The 12,371-nt window shown below is 33.2% G+C and overlaps 1 long non-coding RNA gene across 8 annotated transcripts; it reads right to left on the minus strand.

The window, feature by feature from the left end:
• Positions 1-309: 309 nt before the first annotated feature.
• LOC110872504 lies at positions 310-9,478 on the minus strand. 8 transcript variants are annotated; one of them, XR_004864922.1, is made up of 9 exons: positions 6,902-9,478; positions 5,859-6,309; positions 5,632-5,783; positions 5,001-5,328; positions 4,214-4,318; positions 3,946-3,987; positions 1,328-1,465; positions 835-966; positions 310-752 (listed from the first exon to the last, which is right to left on the minus strand). It is a non-coding gene; the product is annotated as an uncharacterized LOC110872504 (long non-coding RNA). The 8 variants fall into 8 exon arrangements; XR_002554478.2 differs by having other exon boundaries at positions 4,151-4,318; positions 6,902-9,477; XR_004864921.1 differs by lacking the exons at positions 310-752; positions 835-966; positions 1,328-1,465 and having other exon boundaries at positions 3,491-3,987; positions 4,151-4,318; positions 5,859-5,961; positions 6,205-6,309; positions 6,902-9,446.
• Between the last annotated feature and the right edge of the window lie 2,893 nt (positions 9,479-12,371).

A 12,371-nucleotide genomic window follows, 5' to 3' on the forward strand; every position in this document is an offset into this window, starting at 1 on the left:
CATATCTTTCTTCGTAATCGAAAAATATATTTAGGTTTTAGTTATTTATTTTTATTTTTTTAGCTTATATGGTTTAAAGAATATCAAAACAAAATTTTAAAAACAATGGCCATAATGACGATTTCTAAGGTTTTATTCCTCTTCATTTGAAAAATAATCAGGCAAATATTAAGAAAACAAAACACGCTTGTAATAATGGTTCATGTATAAAATTTGAAGGATAATCAACTGCATTTTATTGTGGAATCTAATTAACATCAATAAATCATTCTTACATAGTATAAAGACAATGATAATATTATCAAACACTAACACCATTCAACCACATGTTTAATTAAGTTTTTTGTACCATTACAAAACATCTACATAAACTAAACCATAACAAACTAACCAAAGTTTTAATGTCCATCACCACAACCATAAAAATGTAAACCAAAAAAATACTAACCAACAACTTAGCAACTCATAACTGTTATAAACAAAATGCGTACCATTCTTGCTTAGATCGAGGTTACATCATTCAAGACAATCTTCTTCTGGGAAGTCACATTAGTGAAGTGCAGCATATGACCAAACTCCCAGTGGTTATCTGCCATGAACTTCCTCCAACCATCAATGGCGTAACGTAATGTACCACTGTTTAGCTCGGTCTTCGTTTCATAAACCTCAACGTCCCCGGTCATGTTTTAAACAGATAAGGGTTGCAAGTTATCAGAAAGTCCTGCTCTATTTACAACTTCAACAGGAAGACGCTAAATGCGTTGAAAGAAAGACAAATATAAGTCAATAGAAAAATTGAAATAAATATGATGGTAATTCATGTAAAAAACATACCAGCCTATAGTCTCCTTTACGACTAAAGTTGAAGAATTCAACATCCATGCCATCACCAGAAACTTTTCTTGCATTTTTTGTCATCTTCTTTCGATGCTTCACATTTTGAATAGCCTTTGCCAGTTTCTTTCCCTTGTTTATGAAAAACAAATATGTAGAGGTGGTTAAAAGCAAATATAGTATATATTGTAGAATTAAAGTTTTCTTGTATAAAGAGTATTTATGAGATTGGCTAACAAAGTGCTTTGTCTTATTTTCAATTTAATTGTTAATGTTAATGTATGTATAGACTATGATATTAGGGAAACTTTATTTTGATCAATAAATTTTTACAACAATATTTTTCAAGTAGAGAACAAAACAAGACATAAGTTTATTGTATTTACAAAGTTATAAATTAACATATGACGATAAGGGAACGACAACTAAGCAGTCAATGACAATAAAAACGTATATTAGAAAAATTGTGAAAAATACATTAAATAGTTCATACCTTGACGTAACCAGCAGATGGACGATATGAACTACAGTCAGATTTTTTAATACGTTGTCGGCCTTGGCAATCTTTTTTCATTTTCTCGACTGTCTCGGATCCGTCAGCAATAACTTTAGCTTTTCCTTTTCCTTTAACCTTATGAAAGAAAAATGTTAGCACATCCAAGTTTTTACATCTTAAATGTTTATTGAAATCTATAGCTATGACCATACCGCATCAGATTTCATATACAAAAGGTAATTGATTAAGTAGCATCTATTCATCAATCGCACATATATATTCAGATTAATATCAATAAACCAAAGATGTTACAAAACCATTAGATACTTAAACATCGCATTGGACATAATCGGAGTCGCAATCATGATTAAACCAGAAGGAAACATAGGCAAAGATAAATGATAAAGCAAGGTTTACATAAATAACAACCACCATCATCAAGGCAACATAATCAAGGCAACAATACCCAGAACCGACAACGAAACAAAACCAAAAACTGGGGTTTAAAAAAAACAGTTTAAAAATAGAATGAAATATTATTCAATATTAATAAAATAAAGTTAAGAATACATAGGATAGTTAAGAAATACAAAATATAATTCAAATTTCACTAAAAATCTTCTCATACACAATATTGGTTGTCTTATTTGTAACATTTCCATCATCATCTAATATAAGTAACTTTACACCAGCTCTGCTTTTTACTCTTTGACAACGCGACATAAAGTTGGCCATATGTGAAAACGGGATATTACAAATACAATCCAACCCTTGATAGAGATTGTCATTGACTTTTGTTTATTATCATTACAAAACATACTGTCAGGTAACTTCAAAGTGATTCGTTTCGTACCGATATTTCCATGGTTTTTATAGTCAAAAGCAAGGGAATGAGAATGGATCTCTAAAAGTAATGTTATAGGTATGTGTTTCCCTATTATGTAAGCATCAAACCCATTTCCTCAAACCAAAATAACCCCTCACTGCCTCACATAATGTGTACATGTAAGAATCTTGATAACACATAACTGAGAGTCCAACTTGGAATGTATGAGGGAACTTCATTGTTACTTAAGAAATAACAAAATTCATTAAAATTACTAAAAAAGACTCATAAAAGCAAGCGGGGGTTTTGGTCCCAAATCTGGGCGTTTTTTAAATCGTGTAAAGAAAGAGTTTGGCATTAGATATGTATAATGCGTTTAACTTTGTGATAATAATGAACAAATAAATGTAAAGACTAATTTATATAGGGTATTAATATGCATAGCTTACGTGCGTGTGTAGTTACCTCTCTGCCGACAAACAAATAACAAAACTTAATCTTGATTCAGATAAGAGAATCATTTCCTGATTACACACACATATATGGGTTCTGCTTTGTCCTTAGCTATGATGGTGTAGAAAAGACAGGAAATGGTGAGTAAATATGCATACATCTTATAGTATGAAACAAAGGAAGGTGTGTGGTGTGTGCGTGCGTGAGCACGGTGCTTGGGTGTGTGGGTACCTAATGGGCGTGTATTAGTCAGTAGAAAGAAATACACTTATATTGGTTTATAGTTTGCAAAGCGTACAAAGAGGATGTGCATAAAGATACAAATACAATCTTTAATCGACCTGTTAATTTAAAATAATAATACAGGTTACGACAATGATCAATACAATCACTTTATTAACAATCATAGAATTCTTTTGAAGGGAAGCTTCTTATCCATGTTGTGCTTTATCAGTATAAAGAATAGTTGAAGAAAACATGTTATACGGGTCGAAAGTGGCCCAGAGTTACTTTTAACGAATAAAAGCTCCTAAATCATATTATCCAACTGATTAGATAAGTATTGACATGATATATCTTTTGTAATAGTATCCAAATATATACAAAGTTTTTAATCTTAATCCCACTTTAGCCTTGCAACTTACATCAGTACTATACTTCTGAGTTTTCTCTACTAACAAAGCTATTAATCAGGCATTAAAAATATGTGATTAATTTAGAGTTTACCTGCTGCAAGAACTCCGCATAATTAGCAGAGTGCAATTTGTGGTAGCTCAACTGATATGCCATGTGAGGCATCTGAATTAAACAACTCATATATATATATATATATATATATATATATATATATATATATATATATATATATATATTATCGTGTATCAATAAAGTGTAAAAGTGTAATGACCTCATAACCAAAACTATAATAAAGACTATAAAACTAATATAGATTCTCATCTTTTTGTTAAGATCACACGAGAGCACCAAATGATGAGTCATACATAACAGATGCAACTTCATTAGATAGTTTGGTACAAAGTAAACATTATCAACATCCCCTGAAAAAGTCAACCACCCTAATTTCCACATTCAATTATCAATTTTATAACAAACTATCCAAAACATAAAATATATTATACAAAGAACAAAATATTTCATTCATTTTTTTCTGTTAAAACATATAGCTATCTAAACAGTCAACAATCAACAGCACGTTAACTTCTAGGAATTGCTATTATTAAGCAAAAATAACTAAAAAGTATCTAGTAGAACTGAATTAGGATATTTCAAGAGTATCTCCTTATCTATACTTTTCTGAATGTGGTCACAGACAAACCTTTGCTCACAAGTGTGTTGGCTATCCATCCTCCCTGATTGGCTGAAAATGACATAGTTAGCCGAAGCAATACACAGAACAATCGGATTCTTTTTCATTAAAAAAAGCATTTAACTAAAACATCTGTGATGAAGATCGCCAACAACGCAAGTGCACACTACTTTGCAAAGCAAATAAAAAAGTAGCTTGTGCTGTAAGTTTGTACCTAAAGGCTTGAAGTGCTAGCTGAAACTTGATAAATAAAACTCGCCATATAGAGAATGACAACCTTTTCTATTAACCTCTTTTATGCGACGTGCCCGAGACCTCGAGTGAATATTGGTTGGCTTTCAAATCATAAAACCATCCTTGACCAACTTCATGATGTTTTGACCTGCAGTGATGAAGTAAAAAATTGATGGTGAGCATTTTAAATAATATAATCAACACAATAAATTGAGAAAAAAACAAAGAAAATAAAAGTCATCGTCCAATCTAACAAAGAGAAGAAAACAAAACTTAAGTTGTGAACTGAGAGTTACAAATGAACTTAGTTGTACCAAAAATACCCGATATGGTACGGTACGGTTCGGTTCCGGTACCGGTACAGACCAGTATTTGAAGGTACCCTACTGTACCGGTACCGAAAACGCTAAATATCGTTACCGGAAATTATGTCGGTTCGGAATTTCAGTACCTACCATTTGCTCATTCCTAAGTGTATCCAATAGCATATACAATTTTCAAAACAAATAACAATATGCACTAACGCATGCTTTTGCCTCGTCCATAAGTACACAAAGATCCCAGTTTCTCTAAATACTATGGATCTTATTCTAAAATTCTTGACATTTGATCCATGTTTAGATCTTTTTAAGTCCATTCACTAAGATCGAAACATTATATATATGAATACTCAAACCATATCAACATAACCTGAAGAAAAAAAACATAATCAGTTGCTACCTCTGTTTAGTTGTTGGCATGTTACGATTTATGCTTCAATTAGGTTGTATAGTCTACAATCAATCTTAATTAGAAATGTGTTAATTGCATCGTATCGATAAATGTCATACCTGAAGCAATCATCGAGAGTGGGTGAGAATAGCTTTCCGTCAACATCCCAATTCAGAAGCTCGGTTGCTTCCATAATCGTTGTTATACAGTTCCAAGAGAAAACTGGCTTGCCTATTACCTGAGTCACATCTTTCAGTCACCATGCACCCTTTATTAGCTTCTTTAGAAAAAAGATTCGAATAAATCACGTATAGAGGTTTTTCCGGAACCCACGAATTAAGCCATAATCGAATCCTATACCCATCTCTATCTCCCACGTCACCTCTAATCACACCCGAACCCACGAATCATGCTCAAACACCGCATCTCAGGTTACCTAGTTCTCACCTATTGAAAGTGTGCATATTAAAAAAGAAAAATTAATCACAACATTCATTCTTCTCCTCTCTAGATTGTTGACTTGTATATTAAACTTTTGGATTACATCGGTTATTTCTTTCTTAGAAACTACTACTCATGTAAAAGAAGTAAATCGTAAGTCAAAATGAAAACATGCTGGCAGTCAGCACTAATGATGTATATATCATCAATAACGTTGGGCATATCAGAAGCGTCATCTGACACAATTATAATCTTTACAACAAATTTCAGGCATTCAAATCATTTTCAATAATATAAACAATAACTCACCCTTATGTAGCCAGTCGGCCTGTTATGCGCATCTATCTTACATATTATAACAATCTTCTCATCCGGAGTGTTACCTCTCAATGTAATTTTGGTATAACCAGATTCCTGTCCACGCTTAATAAACGCACTCATAATCGCAACCGTCCATGCATCTGTATAAACACAAACTCATAACCTCAACAACTTTCTCAATAAAACCAAATGCCATCAATTCATATGGGTTTTACCTTGTAGTAAATAGCAGGAAGCATAGTTTACTTTGTCAGTTTTGTTGGGAGCATGTAAGCTTCTTGGATTTCTTATTTTTCTAACTTGTGATATGAAAGCATCCTTAAAAAAAGATTAAGCAGGCTAAGTAAAAAGTCATAGATATGGAAGCAGCCTACAATACAAATTAAATAACATCAGTTACCCACGGTCGTTGCCTCGTGGGTACGTAACGTATTAATACCAAAACAGGCCCCGTTAATAAAGTAAGAAGTATACTTAAATCACACGAATAGAAATAAAATGGAAACGGAAACAACAACTACATTCATAGGAAACCACCAAATCACTAAACCTCTTTATTACCCTTCGCTTCCACACTTGCACTCAAGCCACACCATGGTACCCTGCACACTCCAGCAGCACCGCTTTAACCTGATAAGGATGAACATCTTTCCACTATGTGCATTGCTACAATAACAAAAAAGCCACAATCAATATCACAAAAAGAAATCAATAACATATACAAATGATATATATTAAAACTTCAGCCCGAAAGATATCAAGAGCAAAGTGATTGAAGCAACGTATCATGGCTTACTGAATATGCAAACCAAGATTATCAATTGCTATAATGGTTGACAATAGCAAACCAGGCCTCCTGCTGCAGAACATTTGTGTATTCAAATATGGGGTTTTAGTTAAAAAAAATAGAAGCTTTATCTAAAAAGGGTCCGCGAAATAGTGTTATTTTATAATCAACTTGGTTCCCTCTCTGTGTCCACCAACAAAGTTTGGAAAAATATCGTTTGTATGTATGTATATAAGTGAAGTCCACATATAACTAATTATAGAACCGACAATCCAGCAGGGAAACTGAAAAGCCTACAAAGGGGACCAAAATTCCAGATTATATAAGGTGGTCATAGCCCCTACAACTCTAACAGCTCTGGCAGCCAGCTCCGATAACGATAACGACACAACTCAATTGCTAAAACCAGCGTTTTGTAAATAAATATTTTAGGGTTTCGTACATAAATCTATTGTTAGCATTTGAAAGTACCATGAAACACAAAATTGCAAGTCAACCTCTTCACATGCTCCAACAAATAACTGATAGATATAAGATCACCGGGAACCGGAACTTTAACCCACATGCAAACCTGCCACCAGACCGCCTTGGCGAACACACACTTTGCAAAATATATCATATGTAGGGATAACTTTAAAACCAGTGAATAACAACTATAGTTATACAAACAATGGTTGCCTTACAATCCCATCAAAATACAAACAACAAACTAAAAATAACATGTAATAGAATTAAATTAAAGTTATAAAATACAACTCAAGAGGAGCATTTTAAACGTGTATTGAGAATTGATAATGGATTCCCCCAAAAATCACCATATAGCTACACCATAGCATGCCACAACAGCAAAAATGCTCCACTATCACATGCCACATGGACTAAATCATCACATTTATTAATATATATAGATATGTATTTATAACCATATTTAGCACACTAAAATATATTCTCTATAACCAATTTTTGTTTCTCTTCTCACACCATATAAGAGGCAACAATAACGTTGAATATTATCCGTTTAATGGCATGACGGATGACATTTATATATTTAAAAAGGAGATGAAACTTACCAGCCCATATTCCATCTTTGGTGAATATCATAGAGACATAATCCGTCGGTGTTAAATAGTTCTTGCAAACCTTACCCATGTAGAAAAAAAAACATTCCCGCCTAAACCACCATCAGCCGCCATCACCTACCTCCTCCATCATCAGCCCTCACCACCCACCTCCACCACCATCAACCCTCACCACCCACCTCCACCTCCATCGCCGATACCCACCTCCACCTCATCTCCCGTGACCCACATAACAACAACCTCAACTCTGTTCTAATCTTTAAAAAAATGATGGTCACTCAAATCACATCAAACATTCATACAATAACATTCAGTCGCAAACCAAGCACTCGTTATTCTTCTTTGTTGTATACTCAAACCAGCAACCGGCAACTCAAATTCTTATGTTATCACTAAACACCAACAACAGTCCAGCATCTCTATTCTCTATTTTGATTCAGATCTGATCCGAAACAGTTTTAACAAATATTCGGAACTTCCATTCTTCTTCGTTCAGCAAAAACAAATCAAAACAACCTGTCTTTCTTTTGCGTTTTTTTTATTATGAACAAAACCTATCAATAGTCTTTATCTTTATCTTTATGATTTATCGTTACTCAAGTTCAGACAACAACCTCAACTCTATTCTAATTCAGATCTATGTAAAAAAGAAGATTGCGGACAGAAAGTACAGATCCGATTCATATAATTAATTCATATCTACTCTTTGAACAATCAAGTATTCACTTCAAAATCGATGTAAAGGTGTCTGATATGTTCAAAGCTATTTCAAAAACAAACTGAAAAACACTGATTCTATAAGCTGAAATTGATCGATTTAATCCGAATTTTCAATCGACACTCTAAGTTTCAATCGAAACTTGACCAAAAATGTCTGAAACTCGGATTTCACTCAAAATATAATTCAGATCTCAATAGGCTAACAACTTCTTTACTATCGAACTCAAATTCAGTCGCAACACAATTTTTGACTAACATCTAATGCTCAAATCTGAAAAACATCAACTGTAACAATAAACAAAATAACAGCAATGTGTTGTTCAATACAGTCTTTTTTGTATTTTGTATTATTCACTTTTATCTAATTATGCACATCTACAGTTCATGACCGTAAGCTATATAACTGTCATATTTATGATGAAATTGTTTTTCATCTCAAATCCAAATCAATGTTAAGGGTTTAAGAATTATTTAAAATCCCCAAATTATACTTAACGATTTAAACAAACAACCTTATATCGGAGATTTTTATTAACAAACAAACGTCGTCAAACGTTAGGTTATTAGGTTAACAGATCTGATGGAAAACCCTAAACACTACAAATCGATTCAAGATCTACAATAAATCTATATATACAATCTACAATAATCTACAATCTACAATACAATGGACTGTTAAAAGAAAATTACCTCTTCAGAAGTCGTTACAGAATCCAAAACCATCCACAGATCGTCGATGTTTAAAAAATGAATCTCACAAATTCAGCTATAGGGTTTGTGATATGAATAAAGATGTAATGGAAATGACATCTTATATATGGAAATAGAGATTTTGTAAAAGAATCCAAAGACTGATTTGATTTGGTGTGAAAAGAGTAAGAAACTGAGAAGAGAAGAATACGATTGTAAATTTTTTTGCTGCTAAAACAGATCTTAACTTCGATTGTCTGTTCTGTAGCATGCAATTCCGTCGTCATCAAGGGTTCACGGCGTAACCCTAGCGCCGATTGTTTCAGTCTCCAACGATAACAAATCAGTGAATCGGGATGATCAGATCTGAAGAAGATACAATAGATTAAACATTACAATAAATAATCATATAAGTACTCATACCTGGCCATTGAGAATGATGAATCGACGAAGAACAATTGATGGAGAATCGGTATTTTGGGATTTAGGGTTTCAGGAAAGTGAGGATGTAATACGTTGTGTGGTATGAGAAAGAGAATATATACTATCCGAATTTGAGAGATGGGTGACCCGAATCAAATCCGGATCCCGCCTCTTTTGTGTTAAAATGGTGAACGTAGAAGCAAAATCTAATTTCCCTCCTAAACTCATCTGCCACATCAGCTAAGATGGCCAAATACAAATGCCACCTAGCCCAAATTCATCTCATTTATATATATATATATATATATATAGATTACAAAACAATCAAGCAAAAAAAAAAAAAAGAGGTGGTTTTTTTTTTTTTGGTGTAATTTGGCTTATAGATAAATGCCCTAAATACATATAAAAACTTACGGCTCGTGAACAATCAACTATCAAATTTGATGTAAAACTTACGGCTCATGAACAATCAACTATAAATTTGATGTAAATTAAGTAAAATAAGAGTAAAGTATATGGATGATCCATGTGGTTTATCAAAATTTTGGTTTTGGTCTCTAACTTTTCAAAAGTACATGGATGGTCTCTGTGGTTTGTACTTTATAATTATAACATTTTTAAAACTATTTGGAGTTGTTTGTTCATTTATAAGTAACGTGATCAATACTTTTTTAGTTTCTCTTAAACTTGGAATAACTTGATATATATTGTAACAACTCTGTCGGGGGACGTGACATATATTTTAAGAATGTGGTTCGTCTACTGAGTTAAAAAGTCAAAATGTGAATGTCACTTAGACCATGCGTAATGGGCGTGGTTGCGCAGTTTTTTTCCCCAAAAATGCCAAAACACGCCGGGTCATCACCCCCTGGGCGTGTTTGGCTGATTTTTTTTTGTTTTGGCGTGATTTAAATCACGCTTGAAGGTTTTTTGAATGACCAATCACATTTAATCTTCCTTTTTTTGGCCAATAGTTTTTTTTGTTGGTTTTTTTTATTTTTATTTAATTCTCTACACCCTTTTAACATAATCCGCACATCCCCACTACACCCATTTTAGAAAAACGCTCAATAATACCCCTTGCTGACTGTACTGCCACATGACGGAAAACGCTAAGGATAGGGGTATTATTCACCCTTACCACTACGCATTGTGTAAGGCTTGGCGCCTCTTGTTTCTAATAACCGAAAAGTCAACTCATAACAATTTGGCAATTTACAGCTCCCAGGATGAGACATGGATTAGGTTAATAGTTTGTAGTAACGTAATCATCGATAAATATATGTATTCACACTTAAATAAGATACATTTGTTAATAATTTAATAAAAGTTGTATTAACCGTTGATTACATGCATTCAGTTTATATACCAATGAACCAAATATTTTTTTAACGTCAGATCAACTGGTACTCCAAAGAGCGAGACAAGCTCTTAAACCCTTTCCTTAAGTTCGAATCCTTCCCAATGGTGCTCATCCATATTTACAGAATTTACATTTAATAGGGATTGAACTTGAGAGTTGAGACCTCCCAAAGAAGAAACCACTTAGTAGGAAACCCCTTAACCAACGGGGCTATACCATATTATTGGCACCAATGAACCAAATGACTTTTGAAACCCCTTAACCAACGAGGCTATACCATATTGTTGGCACCAATGAACCAAATGACTTTTGAATATTTAGTGGGGGTAAGATCAAATAAAAAGTTTATTTTGCCTAAGTAGGATGAGAAGGAATCTTAACCATTCATTTTTCAAATCAATGGTTAAGATGAAAGTGTAGGAGAAAGGAGTAGTGCAAGGGTATCTTATAAAAATTATATTTATGGACTTTCTCTCTCCACATGCAAGACACATGCATATTCCACCCTCATTTTTTAAACGTTCATAATTTTATACGACATTACTTTTTCATAAAAATTTCACCATAAAATCGAGCGTTTTTTATCTTTAATTTAAGTACCATATTGCTATATAAAATATGAAGACTAAAAAAACCCACTAAAATGTGTTGTATTTCTATGTACTATAACATTTTTTGTGCTAGATTTTTGTACTATATTTTGGTGCTAAATTTTTTGTGTTTAGTTTTTTTTTTCTCAATTTTTTGTGCTGGATTTTTTTGTACTACATTTTTTTGCTGAATTTTTTCGTGCTATATTTTTTGTACTACATTTTTTTTGTTGAGTTTTTTTCGTGTAATATTTTTTGTACTAGATTTTTTTGTGCTATATTTTTTGTACTACATTTTTGAGCTATATTTTTTGTACTAGATTTTTTGTGTTAGATTTTTTTGTACTAGATTTTTTGTGCTAGATTTTTTTGTACTAGATTTTTTTTGTATTTTAAAAAAACAAAAGGGGTGCCACGTGTCATTTTCACTCCTATTTATAAGGACGAAAATGCCCTTCATTCCTACTTATTAGGAGTGCCACATGTCATCATCACAATCCTTCTTAGGCTACTTAGACAAAATCCACTTTTTAGTGGATCCTTCCCCTATTTAGTGATTCACATTAAATATGATTACAACCCAATGTATACTTGGCGGGTAAGTTCGGTTCCATACCTAATTTCTAACAATACCCGATTCTGGTTTTTTTTATATTATCAATTCCAGTTCCGAAACCGGTCTATTTTGCACCTCTAGATGTGCGTAGTATTGACTAGAGCACACTAGACCAGGCACACGATAAAAGCATGTATAGTGATAGGTTATGGTGGCGTGATGGGAGCCATGGCGCCGTATAGCGTCGGGGAACACCGCCGCATTAGAGTAATGAGTTGGGCTAGGGTCTCTAGATTGAGCACAAATAAGGGCATCTCGGTTTCCAGAATATGAATGCCGATTTCTTTTTTTTTTTTTTTTTTTGTTTCTTTGAAATATTAAATTCAGTGGTATTTTTTGGTTTCATATGTGTTGTGTCATGGGTTTCTAGAAGGTGACGTTGAAAACAATTTGAGGATTTTAAAACCGGAAATGGGTGGTTGAGCTATGAGATCGAGAAAGTGAAATCTTTTTTCCAATG

This window comes from Helianthus annuus, chromosome 8 (genome assembly GCF_002127325.2).
Source record: "Helianthus annuus cultivar XRQ/B chromosome 8, HanXRQr2.0-SUNRISE, whole genome shotgun sequence".
Taxonomy (NCBI): Eukaryota; Viridiplantae; Streptophyta; class Magnoliopsida; order Asterales; family Asteraceae; genus Helianthus; species Helianthus annuus.